At 35.4% G+C, this 20,937-nt stretch overlaps 2 long non-coding RNA genes across 3 annotated transcripts in view; one reads left to right on the forward strand and one right to left on the reverse strand.

Annotated features, from left to right (window-relative positions):
• LOC113604116 (uncharacterized) overlaps positions 1 to 20,937 on the reverse strand; it is a 426,541-nt gene that overhangs the window by 59,089 nt on the left and 346,515 nt on the right. The gene's annotated exons all lie outside the window — the stretch shown is intronic.
• The window catches only part of LOC113604117 (uncharacterized), a 53,355-nt gene that overhangs the window by 935 nt on the left and 31,483 nt on the right, over positions 1 to 20,937 (forward strand). The window lies entirely within an intron of this gene.

Genomic DNA, 20,937 nt, shown 5'->3' on the forward strand with positions numbered 1-20,937 from the left:
ATGCGAAAAATTGACCTTTGGTTAACCCTAGCTTTGTTTCCTATAGTAACCAAAAAAAGGAGTATCTTTGTCAACCGTGCTTCTGGGGTTGGTTATGATAGAAATGACATATGTTTGTTAAATTATGTCTAAACATGAAGAAACTATAAATGTGGTGACAGTCCTTTCCTCTGGAACATGTTCATATGGCAACACCTTTATCTCTTAGTTGATCAGAGTAGCTGACTTCCTCCAACAGGTACTTTCAGTTCTTTTTGACTTTAAGTCTTAGGGTTTCTAGGAAATAGAAAAGCCTTTCTATGTACTGAACATGATTATACAAAGAATCTGTTAAATTGGGCACAAGACATGGTCTGGGACCCAAATTCATAGGCCTGCCAAACAAATTTAATGCGACAGATACTATGCTTATTTGTAGGCATCATTTTAGTTTTTATAATGCTAGTGGTATCGTTCCACCTTAACCCCATAGATTGCTAAATCTTAGCCAAGGAGTTTTCTCCAGTTTGATTCATTCATGCTACTTTTTCAGAGGACAGAGGCTCATAGGAATCTACAAATACTTATATAATTCCTGGACAACAGTAGAAATAAAAACACTTTTTTTCCCTAACCAATGCACTCTAATATATCAAAAGTGGGAATTTCACATATTGAAAGAGTTTTCTAAAAATCAACTTTTGAGGAAAGACTTCAGGCCATCCTGACATCATACACACCAGTAGACAAAATCTCTTACTTTCCACAGGCATGTATTCTATAAAAGCCACTGCCACAGGTTCCTGGGAGATTTGGCTGGGGATTCCTGCATTTACCTTGGGAGTGCCCCATTAAAAAATTCTTCGGAAAAATAGCATATTTTTCAAAATACATTTTGAATCATTTCATCTTTTTGTTAGGCACAGTAAGAGTCTAATAATGCCTTTAATATCCCTCTTTTATTCAGATGATGTTATTAATACCATCACAACATTAACCAAGCAAATAAGTACTATGCACAGGTATTACTTCATTAGGTAATTCCCATGGTCCAAATTTCTTCTAGCCTCTTTTATAATTGATTTGTCCACTTCATTTTGTGAAGTGTTTTTTTGGAAACAAACAAGCCTTTCTTATTGTGTTAAAGAGTAGAGCTTTGAAGTTCAGAGTCTGACATGTTTTAACTACAACTTTTGTAGCTCTGTCAGCAAAATGAACTACTAATCTGAGCAGGCAGTTGTAAAGTTTCTAACAAGCTATTAATTTATCATTAGTTAATTTTTAGTTCTTATTAAAATTAAAACTCTACTTTTAAATTTTTGCATGACAGACACTATATATTTATTTGTAGTAAATATATATTATGTATTTAAGTCTAACCAAGAATCATTCCTCTAGTAATTGCCGTTAATTCATTTGCCTATGCAGATTTAATTCTAGACAAAACATAAACTTCCAGTGTATTACAATAAATCACTACAGCATAGAAGGGTTTAAGTTGGCCATTTTTCCCCAAGTACATGACACGTCAATAAACACTATCAAATATGCAATATGAAAAGGAGTATCAAGTAATTCCACCTGGGTTTTTCAAATTGTGAAATTCTAAGAGCTGGAAGGGAGACAATAGCAATTTCACTTGTTCAAAAGCCTCTTTAGATCCTAGGGACAGAAACAGATCCTAGGAAGAATTGTCCTGTATTTGTTTCATCAAAGATTTGGTCCACTCTGCAAAATCTGTAATCTTGTCTATAATTCTGTACTAGACCCAAAAATTGTCCAAGTTTTGTGTGTGTGTAGTAGTAGTAGGCCACTTTATCTGCAAAATTGGATTATTCCCATATTGTAACACTCTGTGGCCTATAACTGACAACAGGTACCCTACATATTTATCTCAGATAAGTAATATTGTAATTTGTCTATTGAGGTCTTATGCATTTGTGAATCAAATAATTTTAACAAAGCCAAAGTATTAGTTTTGCATTGTTTTTTTTAAGTTTTGGAGGCTACTAGAAAGCATCTACATTTTGAATAATTATAAACGGCTTTAGTAGAACAAACTTCTCTAAGTTATCCTGTAAATGACTAGAGACAATAGTGAGGGAGTCTTGAAACCCTCGAGTAATTCTTTATCATAAATATTGAGGTGCTTTTAAGTAAAATCAAACAAAAATCTCAATTGGTCCACTAGAGGGACAGAAAAATTAGAAACATAGATCAATCACAGGAAAAGACTTTGCAGATAACAGTACTGAAATCAGAATAGTTGCAGGGTTAGGAACTACAGGGGTTAATGAGTTTTCTAAGATCTTGTATAGATCTCTATAGTAGCTAACCATTCTCTCTTAGCTTTTTTTTTATGGAAACATGGGAATATTACACAGTGAATACTCCCTTTTTAAATTATCTGTTCTTATTCTAGTTCTTTTTTACCTAATTTTATTCTTTCTAATTGAACATCTGACAATGGATTTTTATTTACCTCATGGCCATACCTTATCTTTTTGGAAAATTATTTGTATTAGCTTTATATCTTTAATTAAACCAGAATCATAGTTCCCTAGGACCCAAAGCTATGCATACAATTGTCTCAGCTCAGGGTGCTTTTTTAGAACAGCGTAAGACTGCCACTCTCTGGCATATCCCTTTTATTCCAGAAGGCAGAGAATAACCAATCCAAGTGCCATTTTCCTAAGGTAGCTTCATAAACATTCCAACTGGAGTATAGAATATGAGCCTTTAATTTGCACAGCAAAGCTTCCCCCCAGTAGGTTTACAGGAGATTCAGAAGAAAGAACGCCTGTTCCTCAATCAGAGCAACTATCTATAAGGGAATTGTGGAGGGCAAGAAACAAGTAAAGGATGATCCAAAACAGCTACAACCTGCTCTGTTGCCAAGTGGAAAGTGAGAAATTTCCAAGGAAATTGCAGAATAAGGAACACCAGTAGTTATCAGAAAAGGCAAGGATAGATTAGCCTGAGAAAAAGTTATTGACACGTGGTTCACTAGTTCCCACTGTCAAGATTCCCTCCATGTTTCTATCTACTTTAAGCCATTTGCCAATATTTCCTAGCTGAGGGTTGTCCCTTAAACTCTTTTGATTCTCTTATCCTTATAATCCCTACATCCTTCAGAGTCTCTTTCTGCAATCCCCTTCCCAATTCCCTGGCTTTTTGCAAAAAGGACATAGATTTACTGTCTCTTTTCTTGCTTTCTTTCCTTCATAGGTTGGCCAGAGTAGGGATTATTCCCTTTAGTATAGTTCTAACTGAGCAGCCAACAGAGCTATAAGGTTGTACAGTGTCTATAATGTTGCACTAGATTATTCTCAAATATGTTAGCTACTGCTAACATATGAGTAAGAGTCTGTTCTTGCCATCTAACCACCTTTTCTGTAAACTGGGTTTAGATAATGGGCATGAGAGCCAACACAAAGGTAGTTAGGCCAGGAGGCAATTTTTCTCTCCCCGGGATCTATGAGGATAGATTTTGAGAAAATTCCAACAAACCAATGAAAGATATCAGCGGAACCTTACCCATCTTCTGAGTATACTGCTGCAACTTCTCCCAACTCATCTTTACCAGAAAGATATCAAGTAAGTGGCTGTTATCAAACCCTCTCAGTGGATCTCTATTGCTCTTAGCTCATCCATATTTTGGGAGGAGGGGAGGAGCAGATAGTTGATTTCCCTTGGCCACCATACCCCTTGATGTGGTGACTGTCTGCACCCCAACATTTGCACTATCAAAGGATGAAATTACCAGTTTTCTAAAGTAAATACTCTAAGAAAAAGGATGGGGAGGAGTCTCTTCCCTTATTTTCAACAGGGATAATTAGGCTTCTTATTATTTATTTTATTTGCCCTTACTACATACAGGGTTATTTTTTTGCAATAAAATAGAATTTTCCCATAACATGTAAATAGGAAATTTCACAAATTTCACTGAAATTGTTTATTATTGAATTATGTTGTATAATTTCTTTTTTCATCTTTACAATAGCAAAAACTACAGAGATGCTTGTGTATGTTAACAATTTTACTCCTCTGTGCATAGAGAAAACTGATAATCAACTTGATAGACTTAAGGAAAATGGCCTCCATGGTTTATAATCATCATTGCCAATTATTAAATTCTTATTCTAAATAGCTGATAACCAATGGCACTGTTTGTAACAGATCTCTTTCCCCTGTGCTGCTCATTATTGTCAGCATCACTGCATGGACTATAACATGTACTCAAGCTTTGTAAAACTTGTACTGTCCCTATCCACAGCCATCCAACTAATTAATTCTCTTCAATCTCAACATTACTCATAGAAGCAACATATTTCACTGATCATAGTGGTTAACTCAGCCAATGATTCAATTGAAGCTGCTAAGGGAATATTTAATTTTTGAAAAGAGATCCTCCATGCAGCAAACTAGCAATATCAGAAGTACTTATATCCATATGATATTCTCTAGTGCTTTTTAACTTTGGAAAGCTTTCCTGGACTTCACAGCACATTAAGAAAAATGAGTGTGACATAAGGGAAAATTACCACAAGTTTCAATGTTTTGTAAGATGTAATGATATATTTTATGGCAATGCAGAGATTACTATACTCACTAAAGGGAAGTTATAATACAGTCACATATTTTTTGATGGATTGAAATAAATTGCATTAGATAGCCAATATAAATTCTGTGACTCTACTTTTCTTTTTTTTGGTAAAAGAACAAATTGACTTAATTCTGATTTTTCTTTCAGACTTCTCTCTCATTCCTAAAAATTAAGTTTCAGTATTTTTTAAAAAATAACATAGACTTGTTATAATGTGAATATATCTGGTCAACACAGACAATAGTCTAATCTTTTAGCCATTCATTAATTCATTCTGACTTGGTAATTACTTAGTGATATATAGAACACATGGCCTCTACCGAAACCACAGGGTGAAGGGTGTTGTCAGTGGTGCTAACTGGTAGTGAAAGTCCTGATTGCCCACCAGTCTTCTTCAGACACAATCCCAGGGAGAAGTAGATAGGGTAGAGCAAGAGGGCTAGTTGGAGGTGGAAGTCGAGACTCCTGACATGGTTTCCACTGACCCTGGGGGTGGGGTTTTAGAATACACTGTGAGGTTGAAGCCCCACTCCCTTACTTTTATGTCTTTGACACCACTCTAGCAGAAAGATTGGGTCCCCACTTGTCCTTGCCAGAATGGATGGGGGTCAAGCCAATACCTTTTCTGTAGTATTTTGCCTGAGTAAAATGGTTATTATACACAAATTTTTGGTCTTGCTAGTTTCTATCTTTCCTGGTGCTTTGATTAGAGACTGCAGGTTCTGTTGTTTGTTTTGTTTTGTCTGTGTCCATTGGAAATTCTAAGTTGCCCACTTCTTGAACTCTAATCATGGGATATATGATAGAAAAAGTATGGAAGTACTGAATCACTATATTGTACACCTGAAACTAACATTACACTGCATGTTACCTAACTGAAATTTAAATAAAAACTAAAAAAAAAAAAAAAAAGAAAGAAAGAGAGAAAGAAAAACCAAGGCATTCACTACCATACTGATCAAAAAAAATAAATTTTGGATTATTTTGAGAATACCTTCTTGGAAATGTTTAATTTCTCAACTAAGAAAAATATAGGCTATATATACATATAAATATATAATATTCAATATTTTATAATATTGAACTATAAAACTTCAATTTCATTTATTTAGTTCCCAAGGTTAGTTACCATTTTTTGTAACAGAAAACCAGTCAGGAAACTTAATCTTTACCAGAGCAATTTTTTTTTTTCCTGGAAGGTGGCATGTTTACTTTCTTGAAATAATATTAAGTCATATCATTTCTCAATAGTTAATGCTCATATGAATAACTTTATATGTTCTAAAGCCTGTAACTTATAACACATATAGTAATGGGATATTGGGCCAACCATATATTGTGCTATAACTCAGGAAGTGAATATGAACAGAAATATCTGCCTTATGAGAGACCCTCCACCCAGCACCTTTACATGACTTCTCTAAGAAACAAGGTATTATTAAGCTTCTTAATAACTTTTAGTTTTTTTTTTTTCATGTTTATTTATTTTTGAGAGAGAGAGAGAGAGAGAGTCAGGGTGTGAGCGGCGGAGGGGCAAAGAGAGAGGGAGACACAGAATCCGAAACAGGCTCCAGGCGCCGAGCCATCAGCACAGAGCCCAATGTGGGGCTTGAACTCACGAACCATGAGATCATGACCCGAGCCAAAGTTGGACACTCAACCGACTAAGCCACCCAGGTGTCTCTATATACTTTTAAATGATAGTAAAAGTAGAATAGACAGTCACTACTCCTAGTGCAAAAGAAATGACTTGGTGTAGAAATTGTTCAGTCTACTGAGTTTCAAGAACTGGCTTAAATATGTCACTGCATAGATGAGATGATGCCAGCTTCCTAGTTTCAGTTCAAACTTCTCAAATAGCTGCTTCATTTTAGCTGATGCCAAGTCATATGAAACGCCAATGTTTGGATTCTTTTAGATCTAGTAAATTCACCAGACTGTCCCTCCAATTACTAAGATTCCTCATCTGGAACATGTCTGGATAGTGTCCAAAAGAGAAATTAGCTCTTCTAATAAGTTTTAATAGTAATAACTGCTTTCTTTATTTTTAAATCATATTTGAGTTTTAAATATATTTTTTTCTCCAGCTAAAAATTAATAAATAAGTCTTGATTTAAAAGAATGGCCACACTGATGCCTGTCAAGCTCACCCAAATAGCCACTTATCACCTATGAAATTAACATGTCCCTCCAAATCTTGATTGTGTCCCTGATAAAATGTATATAAAACCTGTCCCTAAATTTTGATCACTACTCCAGAAGTGTTTAGATCTATGCTTATATGTATTTATATGTCTTGATTGTTTTTAAGTCTCTACTTATTCTATATTTCTTGATCATGCATAGAAGAACCCTTTGGTGAGTTGGATGAAGCCCTATTGAAAGTGTCTGTGAAATCAGTCATGCCCTTTGAACTATTTATCATCCAACATATAGATCAATTTTATTGGAAAGGTTTGATTAAATTTATTTCAGTGGAAGTTTATGGGAATCCTGAAATAGGATTTTATTTTTAGATCACAACATACTTAGCCTTATCATGCTTGCATTGGGTATTCATGACTAGGAGAAAATTGTCATTTTCTGTCATCTCTTCCTAAAAAACTGGAGACAAAAAAAGCATGCAGATTACATTGTTTTATTGTCAGATGTAGGAATGGATTCAATAAAAACTGTTCTAGCTAATTACTGTCAGAATAATTTTTAAACTCAAATGATCATTTTTTGCAACTATATTCTAACATTTAATTGGTATATATTTATGAATCCTAGAGTAAATAAAATTGTTGAAATACTTGGAGACAGATTTTGAAATGTGCTTTTTTGGGGGGGGGGGACTTATCATTACTTGAAATTTGGCCACCCATGGGTACTATATTAACCATATTAATGAGTGCATTGGGTATTTGAAATGCTTTTGACATTTCAAGGCTAAAATGTTCATGTAATACTTATAGCCCTAAACTTTGAGGTTTTGATTGCTACATAGTTAGTCTAGTATTTGAGCAGCCTTAGCGTTACATTTTGAGGAAATACTGGCCTGCTCAAAGATAGAGCCTTGTCTTAATCTTGTACCATATGTGAAATGGCTCTACACAGACATGTATCCTGACTAGGGCATCCTATTTTCATAAGATTTCAATACAAACTTCAATAAATTGACTGTTTGCCAAAGCAAATGCATGTGACCTGAATTGTCAGTTTAGATTATCTGTAATTAAGTTTCATGGAAAACTGCCTAAAGGAAAAGCAGTACATTTGTTCTAGGCATTTTAACTTTTATCCTTGAATCAGATTGTGCCTTCAACAACCTACAATCCTGAACTATGCAATCTGGATGGCATATTAACTAATTTCCATTAAGATATATCATATGTAATATCCAAGTGTCACCAGTTCCTACAAAGGATATCATACATTGACATAAATTTCTAATATTGCTGGCTATCTTAGTAGGCTTAACCAGCCCAGCAACAGGTTCTCCAGCCCCTGCCAGTATCACTTTTGCAGTCTATCCTTTATCAACAGGTAAATCTTAGAGTATAGAGAAGGTGTGCTATCTATGCTGTATCCCAATAGCTGCGCCACTGCCAGGAGCTATCACTTATCAGGTATTATTCTGGCCATCACAATGCCATAGTTTCTCTGTTTCCTCCAGCAAACACAGTATTTCTGTTTGTGTCCTGTGCCATCAGGTCCTCTATCTTACCCCTTCTGTTCCACATTAGGTTGCCAAAGCTGATGGGTAGTCTATAATACAGTACTAGAGAAAATGAGCCTCCTTTTTATGTCTTACATCATGTTAGAGGAATATCAAGCAGTATTGTGTGAACCACAACATATTACACAAATAGCTATTTGCTTTATTTACAAACTCCTATATTTTTAAGACATACACACATGTTGATGTGAACAGGAACATTATTTTTAGTGTTTTTTCCGCTTCAGTCACCTTGACAATAGTGTTGGCTGACCACTTGCAGAGTCATGTCTCACTTCTGTAGTAGTTTCCTATACACTCAATGGAAACACTATTCTTGCTTCTCCTCTGGACTCTATACTCATTGTGGCAAAGCTTCCCTACAGCATGATGTGCAATGCAGGGAAGAACAGATGGCTCTCTCCTTAAGTACTTGTCACGAAACCTAGAATTACTAATGCTTGTTCCCATAATCAAATGAAGTCATTTATGAACATAGCTCATGTGTATGCTGCTAACTCATCTCCATATCATGCCCCCAAAACCAACTCAAGAATGAAACAGTGGCTATGCCTTTCATCTTCCCTGTTGGTCTTACTGGCTGGTGTTCCTGCACCAAAATAAATCTCTTCCTAACCTCACAGAAACAAAAGCACCTAAGCAGAACACCACATGCAAATCAATACCAGCAAGGTCACAGACCCAAAGGCTTCCAGAAATAGTAATTCATTTTGGGCTCACTTAGAAGTCCAGTCCTTGGCCAGAACACATAAATTGCCAAGTAGTGAATAAAGAAACCATAGTATGATGTCTGCTAATCTCTACATTAGCTGGCCCTGTCTCTCTGACCTCCTATTTGTTGTAATCTCATGCTTACTTGTGGAACCTACTGCTTTAATTTCTTTTTCCTGGTTTAACATTTCTCAGGCAATGCTCTCTGCCCGTGAATCTGCGTACAGGCTTTCTGCCCCCCACCCCCCACCCCGCACTGACCCGGAACTGCCCCCTAGAGGACACAGGGGGGCATTGCTGGGCCAGTCAGGCTTTGGAAGTTTCGTGATCAAACCTGAAATGGCCCACACATAGTAGATGCCTGATGAATGTTTGCTGATGATTCTGAATTCAGTACCAATAATAAATTACTTTATTACAGTATCTCACTGCTCTGCAGCTGTTTCTCATCCATTTTTGTCACACTATATCATTGAACCACATTCCCCAAGGCTTCGGCTAAGCTACAACTTGATTGTAAATTAGACATCTCTGGAAAAATGTGTTAAAATTTTTCATAGTTTGTTTTGTGGGGTAGGTAGTGGGGACTGTTGTTGTTATGTGGCGGGTGTTGTGTGAAAATGAATACAGCTTTGCTAATATAAATCCAAGTTATGTGGCTCAAAATGCCAAACTCAGTGTGGTAAAGGCTAAGCCAACACTGCACATAGCCAAAGGCTTTCCTAGATCTAGCTAAGTGCATTAACCAAAAAGCAGCTCACCTGGAAGAAATGTACAAATGAGAATTAAATCTATTCCAGTTATAATCAAACATATTTGAGTCTTCAAATATGAATGACATTTCTATGTACTGCTTCTTAGAAGAAGTATCAATTATCCAAGAGTTATCAAAATTTACTTTTCAAAGAATAGTCTTTATATTTTGAAACCTGGTTGTAGACCTAACTAAGTATTAGTATACCTTTTGGGGGTATTTGCATCAACTGCAGACATGAAAAATGTCTCCATTTGTGCTATGGTATTAACAAATTCTACTACCTACAGGACAGTGGCAACTGACCATTTTCCCTATGTAGACTTAGGCACTGCACACCCGTCAGAAATACTCCCCGCCTGAATTTAAATGGACCGAAAGCACTTAAGAATGTTAGGCAATGTCAGCATATACTACATCTCTAATTATAAAGTCCTCAAGGACAAAGTCATTGTTTCCCACCCCTCTGTTTTTTTCACTCAGGCACCTACAACAGGATTATTCATTCATCAGTCTCCTAATAAACAGTGATGACTGTACTCCTGCTGAAACATAACACTTACCCAGATTAGGTATTTTCTAGTCGATTTGTCAAACACCATAAATCAGGGGTTCTTAAACTGAGAATGTAAGAAGATACGTGTTCTCGTATGGGAAAAGGCTAAAATTTTTATTTTCATAAATCCAACCTCTACTGAAATTTAGCATTTCCTTCAATTATGAAGGTAGGCAGTAACAGCACAGAATAGTATTAACAGTATCTATGACTATAAACAATAGAAGTCAGAGGTGATTTTAAACCATATTAATTTTTTATGTTTAATTTATTTTATACTCATAATTATCTGAAATGGCATGAGTGATTGGGCAAGCCACTAAATCACACATGATTAGAGCTGTCTATTTACAGATGCTAGTGTAACGTAACTGCCAACTCATGGGCAACTCCGTGCCTGGTGATCATTCAGGCACCCAACAATAAAGGTGCATGTGTTTTCATCAGTTATTCAACTACATTACTTTCCAGTACTCCATATCTACAGGTGTTTTTTTTATTCTTTTTAACACTTATTTATTTTAAGAGAGAGAAGAGTAGGGGAGGGGCAGAGAGAGAGAGAGAGAGAGAGAGAGAGAGAGAGAGAGAGAGAATCCCAAGCAGGCTCCATGCTGCCAGTGCACAGCCCAATGCACTCTTCTTCTATAAAGAAGTATATATTTTAGTATATCACAAAAATTTTAAAACATTTTCTTAACTCTTTTGGTATGGCACAAAGCTTTCAATGAACATATGTCTTATGTAATAGAAAATAATGGAAATTAAAGTATGTCCAGGTATCTCATGTAAGTGATCACTGATTAGTAAACTTTTTTATTTTTCTTTCTATCTTCTAACTGATTAGTTTGTCTGCAATGTAGTAAAACTTTGTATTCATGTGTCGGTATAGTGCCAAAGAATTCCACGAAGACTCTCTTTTATGCTACTACAAAGATTTTCAGTTTGGGGAAGAAGGAATTGCCCTTAGAACCTATTAATCTTTCAAAAAAGACTAGAGTAGTAAATGGTGAAAATAAAGTGTAACTAAACGAAGTATTTGACTTATGGACAAAAGAAACATTTTCTCAAAACTAAACCAAGTGAAATCAATTTGTGGGTATAGATAGTTTTTATGATCATTTTTATTGAATACACATTTAAAAATCCATTATTCAGGGACTCATTTCCAAGGTCTCTTTATATATTTATAATATTTATAATTTTCCTAGTAAGAATTATCATTTATTCAAGCGGAATCTTTGAACTGAATTGAATCCAATGTTCTAAGAAACAAAGTCACACTTAGTAAAAGTCAACTGCTGAGCAATCAATGGAAATAGAAACTTAGTGTATGAGACCATTGATCATTTGCTATTGGGCTGGACAGAAAAGACACTACTATAAATGGAAAATTTGGTCATACCTTATGGACATGATGGTTCTGTATAGTTATCGTGACAACAGACTTTGCCATAAATAAACAGAAAGGCAATTTATCTGAGGTATTAAGCTTCACCCCAGTAGAATACTGCAATTATGCAGTTTTTCTTTGACAGAATTGCTTTCATGAATTCTGAAATCTATTATGCATCATTTCCTATAATATTGCTTTCCCATAATTTTCCTTGACAGGTAAGATCTCAGCTATACACTTAATGTAAACTGTGATAACAGCATCTACATTACTAAGAAGTTCCAATTAGTCTTTGAAGATTATAGAAAGTAAATAGAACTTATAATAATATTTTTAGTTATGGACTTTGTTTCTATTTTACCAAATGACTAGAAATAACAACTGGACTGTAGATTGACAGATTTTAGAAAAATATTCACAATGAGAACAAATTTTATCTTAGTATTTCTTGTATTTAGTTTCATTTACAATAACATGGCAGTTTAAATTACATCAATTTGGCTCATTTCACTTAATTTCACACTTAAGAGACAATGCAAATTTGGAAATCACACTTACATGTGGCATAGGCCTACACTTTAAATTTCATGCTTGTGTTCTTGTTTGTTTAATTTCTTTCAAAGCCCCTGGCAATTAGCAAGCCATGGAGGAAGTAGTTTAAAGACAGAGCTCTCAGAGTCGCCTAACAGGATGTATGTGGGATGTAAGAGAAACTGTGGAATCCAGATGACTACACATTTTGAATCTGGATTTCCAATAAGGAAGATGAAGGAATGAGGAGATTTAAGGGCAAAATCAATATGCCAGTTTTAGGTACCTTTAGATGCCTATTATATACCCAAGTAGAGATGGTAAGAGGAAATTCAATTCTAATAGTCAAAAAAGAGGGTGATCCTGGAGACCCATGTTGGAAGCTCACAAAACATAGATATGATACAAACCATACCGATGGATAGGATCTCTTAGAAAGTGAGTGGTGAGACAGAGGAGAACAGGTTCCAGGCCTAAGATAGAGACCACTAGAAAATTTAAGAACTGAAAAGGTGAGGAATTTCTAGCAAAAGATACTGGGAAGGAGTGGTAATTGTGTTGAAACAAAAATCTGTTAGAATGTGATGTGAAGAAATGTTTAAGGAGGAAAGATGAAATCAAGAGTTTCAAATGCTATAGACAGATCAAGTAATAGAAACTAAAATTTGCCCAATAAGTTTAGCAACAAGGAGGTCACTGGTAACCTTGATAAGAAAGATTTCAGTGGAGTAATTAAAAATAAAGTTTGATAGGAATGGGTCAATAGAGATTAGAAAGTAGGACGTTGGAGAGGGGGAATATACACAACGCTATCTAGGAGTGCTATCACAAAGAGAGAAAGGAGAAGCCTGTAGGAAGGTGAAGGTTTAGCATTTGTGCTTGTTATGGTTGTTTTAAAATGGGATATATATATATATAAAGTTTGCACTGTGATGGAAATGTTCAGTACAGTGAAAAAGAAATTGATGATTTAATGAGTATGAGGATAATTGAAAGATAAAGGTCTTAAGTAGGTGATGAGGGATAGAATCCAGGGCACAAGTAGAATGACTGTGGTTGGGGGGTTGGGTGGAAAGACTGTATTACGGATAAGAAAAGGCTAGATGTAGAAGTATACATAAAGGTCATGTGCAGGAAGATGTAAAGATTCTTTTAAAATTGCTTCAATTATTTTGTTGAATTAATAAGACAGCTCAACATCTGAGAGTAAAGATGAAGGAGGGATAACAGATTAAAACAGAGTTGACATGATATGATATAGTATTCTTAGAAAATAGGGATACAAACTGATTATGAAAATGTCACAGAAGCACAGGGTAGTGTTGGGGTTTCATTTGAATTCTGTGATTTAGAATCTGAAATGAGACCAGTCAGCTTGGCTGCATTTTCTTCAGCAATGTTGCTCTGGTATACATCTGGAGTAGGCAGAGAGTTTGATTTAACAAGCTTTGGAGTTTTGCCAAGAGGAAGGGAGAAAGAATAAAAAAAGAATTATGGGTATATGCAAAAGATTGATTAGAATAGTGAATCATGGAATCTAATTCTTTGTAAGAAAAGAAATAAGGACATAACATGGGTGACAGTGAAAAGCTAATAGAATGAATATATTGGAGTCTGAGTCAGGTCAAAGAATAGTTAGAATTAGGGTGCTAGAAAAATAAGATGGAAAGATGGAGTTGGTTGTCAAAGACAGGGATACTTGTGATAAACAATTTAGATGAGTTGTAGTTATTGTACACGACAAGACCTGGAATACATTAGAATATATGTCTGAGATAAGAGGAGAAAAAATCACTAGAAGTCAACAGGTTAAGAAACTAATAAGTCAGGGCGCCTGGGTGGCTCAGTCATTGAGCGTCCGATTTTGGCTTGGGTCATGGTTTCGCGGTTTGCGGTTTGTGAGTTCGAGCCCTGCGTTGGGCTCTGTGCTGACAGCTTGGAGCCTGGAGCCTGTTTCGGATTCTGTGTCTCCTTCTCTCTCTGCCCCTCCCCCCACAGTGCTCTGTCTCTATCAAAAATAAATAAATGTAAAAATTTTTTTAATAAAAAAGAAATTAATAAGTCAGCCTTGAATGTATTATATAGATAATATACACGGAATTGAAATTACTCAGACTGAGAAGAAAGGTGCAGAAAAATATCTTGAACCAGTATCATCAATAAATGAAGGCAAGTGACCATTAGTGATGAAGATGACTGGAACAGAAGGTGATAGCATGAGAATCAAAACTGGGCTTTTGATAGTGGCTGAAGAAACAATATCTGGAAGGAGAAATGAAGAAAGATGAACTTACCACACCTCTAGTAATATGTGGGATGCCACCACCTGAGAAGGCTGTAAGAAAGCTAGCTCCCAATTAGAGTACAAATGAGAGCCCATTTATAGAATATGCAGAGTCATGTAGAAAAGAGATTCTGGGTAATGAGAGATGTCCATGCATCTTAGACTTCCTAAGTCTGTTGACTGAAGTAAACAGAAATGGGAGAAATCATGGATTATTTTCTTAGTGAGTAGTTCGATGTTAGTTTTCCACCTTGGGATAGTTATCAAGTAATTTGTGGTGGTAAATCAGAGTGTACATGATACTGATGAATATCCATCTTTGGATATTCTACATGGAGTAGTCTGTCCCTCTTCCAGCTCTGTAAAGAGGGACTGTTAAGAGTAGGGGGCAGCCTTGCTAGGAGCATAAAATTTCAAAGGTTACAAAATATAGCATTTATGGCTCAAAACTCATCAGATCCCATGGGACTCTGCAATGACATTGAGGTGCTCTAGCAGAATATGGTGAAGATCTGTTATTGAATTTTCCAAGAGAATTCTTAATTGTTAAATCAAAGGTTGCTCTTTTATGGAAAATAGCAGACTTCTGCAAAAGGAGGTTGAAATAAACTTCTGTTAGTAAAATTCATACTTTTAATTACTGACTATAAGGTATAACTAAATATTTAGTGGAGGTGGCAGGAAGGAAATAGATGACCACAGAGGAGAGTGAAAAGGCAACAAAGAAATCACTGTCCTAGAGAAAAAGGTGATTTGTATGCACAGAAATCAACTTCTGTCAAAAAAAATGCGATATTAAAATAAAAATTATATCAAAACCTAATAATATGTGACTTAAGAAAATGTTACCAAGAATAATCTCTGACAGCAATGTACACAGTCTACTTCTCTTTGAACCAAATGCAAACTACAAGTCTAAAAACATGTCCAATGCTCTGTACCAATCTGCAGAAAGATTATCTAATATTGGATAGATCATAACAGATGAGGTACGACTATCAATCAACTGGATTTGTTGTTCTTAAAAACATCTGAACCTATTATTCAAGAGCTGGGATTTCTGTTTCCATTACTATCTTTCTGCCTACAGGTCTGTGTTGCTTAGAATACAAAATGTGCATTACAGAGAAATGCCCAGTTTAGAGAAATAGCATCATCTTCTCTCTAACTGTCTAGGAATAGGATGACAAAATTATCAGCAAAACATAGGGTTTAAAATAAAGTCTTACAAGATTTATTTCTATAATTTATATAAACAAATCCTATAATTTCTTTACTAAATAATTTTCCTAAATGTAATTATGTATTCATGCATTCACTCACTTATTTTATTAGTGTCTACTCTGTTACTCTGTACCACACACTGTGCTAGGCCCTGTGAATATAACAGTGAATAAGACAGAGAGATAGCTACAAGAGAGATAGCTACAGAGAGATAGCTACAACAAATAGACATAATGAATAAATAAATAATTGGAAGCTATAATTAATAAATAAAATAAATACCAGGTACTCACAGAGACTATATTATGGGAACAAAGTTTAGATTGTAAAGTCAAGAAAGTGATATCTCTACAATTTACTTGTTATCTACAAATGGGAGAAAAGATATCTTTCTAGTGGAGAAACCTGGCAGATTCTATCTAATAATCAATAAAGTTATCACTACAAATATGCAACAACTGAAGTGGTACACTGAGATATTATTTCTATAGTTTTCCTGTAAAAAAAATAATAACCTAAATCCAACCATCAGGCAATCATTAAAAACAACAACAACAAATAATTGGCTTGGACTTTTCAAAAATGCCAAAGTTGTTAATGTCAATGAAAGGTTGAGGGACTGTTTCAGATGAAAGGAGACTAGAGAAATATGAAAACCAAATGTGATGGAAGTCTAGATTGGATCCTAGATGGAAAAGTAAAGTTGCTATAAAAAACATGGAGTCAACTAGCAGATTTTGACCATGGAGTACATACTAAACAAAAGTATTTTATTGATATTAGTTCTCCTTAATTTGAAAAAAATACCATAGTTACATAAGAGAATGACCTTACTCTTAAGAAATAGATGCTAAATTATTTCATGGTGAAGGATCAAGGATCAAGGTGAGTGTAGATTAACCTAAAATGGTTTAACATAGACAGAGATAGGTAGAAACAGAGAGAGAGAGAGAGAGAGAGAGAGAGAGAGAGAGAGAGAGAGAGATACACATGGCGGTGCCTGGGCAGCTCAGTTGGTTAAGCGTCCAACTTCAGCTCAGGTCATGATCTCACAATTTGTGAGTTTGAGCCCAGCATTGGGCTCTGTGCTGACAGCTCAAAGCCTGGAGCCTAGTCCTAATTCTGTGTCAACCTCTCTCTCTGCCCCCCCCATAGCTCATGTTCTGCCTCTCTCTCTCTCTCAAAAATAAACATTAAAAAAAAAGAGAGAGACATACACATAGAGAAACAGAGACAAAGAGAGACAGAGACTGACAAAATATACACAAATGATGAAAATATTTACAAATGGTAAATGTAGGTTGAAGTTGAATATGTGTTCATTGTACTATTCTTACAAATTTTCTATTGTTTTAAATTTTTCTAAATAAAATCAAAAGCAATTTAAACTTATACCCGATGGAAGGAAGAATGGATATTACCTATATGGTAATATAGGTAATAAATTTCAATATGGCAAAGAAAAAAAGATGTTCTGAGTTCAAAGTTCTGAGGCAGGAAAAAGAAAAGAAAATGCCATGCAGTCTAGCTGAACTAAAGAGGGTTAAGTTCTTCCCTGAGTTCAGAGAAATTCCTCTACTGGTGTTGAAGAAACAAGCCACCACAAATTGTACAGCTGCAAGGGAATGCATCCTGAAAATCAGCATGTGAGATTGGAAGAGGATCCTGATCCTAGAACTAAATTGATCCCAAGCTGACACCTTGATTGCAGCTTTTTGAGAACCTGAGCAGAGTACCCTGGACTCCGACTTGCAGAAATGATGAGATAATAAGTGGCATTATTTTTAAGTTGCTAAGTGTGTGGTAATTGGTCACACAGCTATAGAAACTAATACAGTTGACCCTTAACACAGGTTTGAAATCCATGGATCCACTCATACACAGATATTTTTTCAGTAAATATAGTACAATACTATAAATGTACTTTCTCTTCCTTAAGATTAATATTTCTTTTCTCTATAATAGGAAACTATTATAAGATAAAGTATATAATACACATGACATATAAATATATGTTAATTGACTGTTTATGTTATTGATAAGTCTTTCAGTCAACAGTAGGCTATTAGTAGTTAAGTTTTGGGGAGTCAAACGTTACACATGGGTTTTCAATTAGGTGGGGATTGGCTCCCTCAACCCCTGTGGTGTTCAAGGGTGAACTAACTGTACACTATGCAAATGACTTAGCACAATCTTGGAAAAGAAAAGTTGGAAAACGCTACCTGATTTCAAGACTTACTATAAAGTTTAATTAATCAAGACAGTGTGATTTTGATGCAAATAGAGATAAACAGATCAATGAAACAAAAATAGAGAATCTAGAAATAATCACAAAAATAGACAACTTATTTTTGATAGTCACTTAGGCAATGCAATAGGAGGAAAACCAGTATTTTCAAGAGATAATACTAAAAACATTGAATAAACAAATAGGAAAAAAAATCAGCCTTAAACCTTATTTCAACACCAGGCACGAAAATTAATTCAAGTTGGATGACAGTTCAAATTTTAAAGCTAAATCTATAATGCCTCTAGAAGAAAACATAAAGGAGTGTCTTCATGATTTTAAGACAGGAAAAAGATTCTGTTTTTACCTTTATTAAGTTTTTAAAATTTTAATTCTAGTAAACATACAGTGTTATATTACTTTCAGGTGTACAATATAGTGATTTAACAATTCTATACATTACTTAGTGCTCATCATGATAAGGGTGCTCCTAATCCCTTTCACCTATTTCACTCATCTCCCCACCCACCTCTCCTCTGGTAACCATCAGTTTGTTCTCTAAAGTTCAGACTATGTTTATTGGCTTGTCCCTATCTCTCCCCCTTTTTTTTTCCTTTGCTCTTTTGTTTTCTTAAATTCAACATGTGAGTGAAATCATATGGTATCTGTCTTTCTCTAACTAACAGATTTCACTTCTCAACATACTCTCTAGATCCATCCATGTTCTTGCAAATGGCAAGATTTCATTCTTTTTTATGGTTAAATAATACATTGTATATACATATCACATCTTTATCCATTCACGTATTGGTGCACAGTTGAGCTGCTTCTGTAATTTTGCTATTGTAAATAATGCTGCAATAAATATAGGGGTGGATGTATCCCTGTGAATTATGGTTTCATATTTTTTGAAAAACACTCAATAGTACAATTACTGGATAGTAGGGTAGTTCTATTTTTAACTTTTTGAAGAACCTCCATACTGCTTTCCACAGTGACTACATCAGTTTGCATTCTCGCCAACAGTATATGAGGGTTCCTTTCTCTTCACATCCTCACCAACACTTGTTTCTTCTGTTTTTATTTTAGCCATTCTGACAAGTATGAGGAGATATCTCATTGTATTTTTGATTTGTATATCCCTGAGAATGAGTAATGTTGAACATCTTTTCATGTATCTGTTGGCCATCTGTATATCTTTGGAAAAAAGTCTTTTCATGTCTTCTGCCCATTTTTAATTAGATCATTTGTTTTTCTGGTGTTGAGAAGAACTGTTGTATCAGTTCTTTTTTAAAATTTTTTTTAAATCTATTTTTGAGAGAGAGACAGAGAGTGAGCAGGGAAGGAGCAGAGAGAAAGGGAGACACAGAATTCAAAGCAGGCTCCAGGCCCCAAGCTGTCAACACAGAGCCCGATGCGGGGCTCGAACTCACAAACCATGAGATCATGACCTGAGCCGAAGTCGGACACTCAACCAACTAAGCCACCCAGGCGGCCCTAGTTGTATCAGTACTTTTTATATCCCGGACACTAAACCTACATTGGATATGTCATATGTAGAGTGGGAGAGAGCCAAAGCATAAGAGACTCTTAAAAACTGAGAACAAACTGAGGGCTGATGGGGGGTGGGAGGGAGGGGAGGGTGGGTGATGGGTATTGAGGAGGTCACCTTTTGGGATGAGCACTGGGTGTTGTATGGAAACCAATTTGACAATAAATTTCAAAAAAAAAAAAAAAAAGGATATGTCATATGCAAATTACTTCTCCCATTCAGTAGGTTGCCTTTAGTTTTACTGATTGTTTCCTTTGCTGTGCAGAAGCTTTTTATGTTGCAGTCCTAATAGTTTATTTCTGCTTTTATTTCCCTTGCATCAGGAGACATATCTAGAAAAATGCTGCTAAAGCCAATGTCAGAGATATTGCTACCTGGGCTCTCTTACAGTATTTTTATGCTTTCATATGTTACATTTAGGTCTTTGATCCATTTTGAGTTTATTTTTGTATCTGGTCTAAGAAAGTGGTCCCATTTCATTCTTTTGCATGTAGCTGTCCAGTTTTCCCAGCACCATTTGTTGAAGAGACTGTCTTTTTATCATGGGATATTCATTTCTCCTTTGTCAAAGATTAACTGACTAAATAGTTGTGGGTTTATTTCTGGCTTTTCTATTCCATTCCATTGGTCTATGTGTCTATTTCTGTGTCAGTACCATACTGTTTTTATCACTACATCTTTGTAATATAACTTGAAGTTCAGAATTGTGATGCCTCCAGCTTTCCTTGGCTTTTTCAAGGTTTCTTTGGCTATTCAGGGTCTTGTGTGGTTCCATACAAATTTTAGGATTGTTTGTCATAGCTCTGGGAAAAACGATGGTATTTTGATAGGGATTGCATTAAATGTGTACATTGCTTTGGGTCGGAGGGACATTTTAACATTTGTTCTTCTAACCCATAAGCATGAAATATCTTTCCATTTCTTTGCATCAGCTTCAATTTATTTCATCAGTGTCTTATATTTTCAGAATACAGGTCTTTTATCTCATTGGTTATGACTATTCCCGGGTATCTTATTGTTTTTGGTGCAATTGTAAAAGGGATTGTTTCTTAATTTCTTTTTCTGCTGCTTCATTATTGGTGTATAGAAATACAATAGATTTCTGTACATTGAGTTTGCATCTTGTGACTTTCTTAAATTTGTTTATCATTTCTGGCAATTTTTCAGTGGAAGCATTTGGGTTTTCTATACAGAATATCGTGTCATCTGCAAATAATAGAAATTTTACTTCTTTCTTGCCACTTTGGTGCCATTTATTACTTTTTGTTGTCTGACTGCTGTGGCTAGGACTTCAAGTAATATACTGAATAACAGTGGTGAGAGTAGACATCCCTGTTGCCTGGCCCTAGAGGAAAAGCTCTCAGTTTTCCCCCATTGAGGATGATGTTTGCTGTGGGTT

This window comes from Acinonyx jubatus, chromosome A2, assembly GCF_027475565.1.
Source record: "Acinonyx jubatus isolate Ajub_Pintada_27869175 chromosome A2, VMU_Ajub_asm_v1.0, whole genome shotgun sequence".
Lineage (NCBI taxonomy): Eukaryota > Metazoa > Chordata > Mammalia > Carnivora > Felidae > Acinonyx > Acinonyx jubatus.